Below are 1811 nucleotides of genomic sequence, written 5' to 3'. Positions count from 1 at the left end.
CAATACATGAATTTTCAAAAGTGACCAGAGTAAGAGAAGATAGTAACAATATATAGCAAAGGATTAGTTTCCAGTATATGTAATGAACTCTTACAGATCAGTAAGTAAAGGGAATAACCCTTTGGAAAAATAGGGAACAGCTAGAATTCGCAGAAAAGGAGATGAAAACGGCCAGTTGCTGTATGAGAAGACGCTCCGTCTCACAAGTAATCAAGAAAATGCAAATTTTAAAAGTGAGATACATTTTTAAAATCTATAGTAGTGCCAAACAAAAGCACTTGGCAATATCAAATGTTGGCAAGTGACGTCATTTGCCTTATTGACCAGGTCCCTTCTTCACAGGAGCTGGTGAGGGAGAACCAGGCTCTTCCTCTCGTGGCCACCCTGGCCCGTCAGTTTCCACGGAACTAGCACACCAGGCTGGGCAGGCCAGCGCAAGTTTCTTTACTGAAAGTTGGGTCCGTTTCAAAAGGACAATTTGGACACAGAATAGACAAATGTTAGAGTTTGAGAGTTTTCCCTTGAGTTTTGCAAGACAAAACATCTAGTAACTTCAGTATTCACCCGGAAAAATTCTCCAGTGGCCTCTCCCTCCGGCCCTTTCTCCTGCCTGCCTTCAGGGTCACCCCTTGTCTCATAGGCTTTAGTTTTTCAGGTCTCCTTCTTGGATAGATTCTATCCTGCCCACAGGTGAGCCCTCTCTTCCCATGCCAAGTTTCCACCTAACCTTGGTCTGGAGCAGGTGCAGGCTTCGGCCAGGTGGAAGCTGCTGGGTGGGTGCTGCCTAGCCTTGGATGCTTGGGTAAGGAGAAGCAGGGTGAAATTAGGGTGATGGGCTCCAGCCTGTTGGCCAAGGTTGAGCCTGGCTTCTCTCATTCAAGTTTCCTCATTGGCAAGAACTATAAGCCTGCCAGTTCTTTTATTAACAGATCTATAAAGTTGGCACCTCTCCCAAGGGCAGACCTTTTCTCCCCCATAGGACAAGACAGTCTAAAACCAAATTGAGGAAACAACACTTTGTCCGTTAGCACGGGCTCGTCCTGCCCTTGCAAACTTTGGTCTCATTCTTGTCAGAGGGGCTTTTGATTTCTCCCCAGCTCCACTGAGAGGGGGTGGGGAGAGCTGGATTTATCCTTCATAGCTGAGCTTTGTTGGAAGAGGACCAAGGAATAAATTAATTCAGCCTAGCCATTCTTTCTCCTTCCCCATATAAATGGAGAAAGACGGTTCCTACAATGCAATAGTATTTTCCATTTGCAAATGAGTTAGGAAGCCAGGGGCACATAGCATCAAGCCTATGGCAGGAACTCTTGCCTCCCTTTCAGTCAGAATAATTGTCTCCCACCTTTTCTTCAGACTTCCGTTATCACATCAGCCTCACTCTGACTTGGCTTACAGCATGTAGGTTTATATTGCCTGGATCCTATTTCAGGCTTTCTATCTCTGTCTCCACTGGACTCTGGCTCCCAAATGAAAAGGGGACCTGGAATATTTGGAAGTGAAATGGGAGAGTTCCCTGACCCCTGTCCCATGACATGTGACAGGGGCATAGCTCTTATGTTCAGCCACCACATCCTCAAACCCCTTACCACAGGGGGAGCATGCAGATGGGCAGGTGCAGGAGCCAGGGTGAGCACTTTTGGGGCTCCGGCCCCACAGTAGCATCTATGGGTGGGTGTCTATGACTCCCAGAGTCCAAGTGGGCACATGTTACAGTGTTCTGTTAGCCTTGCTGTCCGTGGATTACTTAAGTGTTAGACAGTTCAGTGGACCCTCTTGGTATCTAGGTCTTTGTCCAGTGTCCAGGAAGA

Source organism: Theropithecus gelada, chromosome 7b, assembly GCF_003255815.1.
Source record: "Theropithecus gelada isolate Dixy chromosome 7b, Tgel_1.0, whole genome shotgun sequence".
Lineage (NCBI taxonomy): Eukaryota > Metazoa > Chordata > Mammalia > Primates > Cercopithecidae > Theropithecus > Theropithecus gelada.
The sequence above is the reverse complement of the archived record's forward strand: the minus strand, read 5'-3'. Positions refer to the sequence as shown.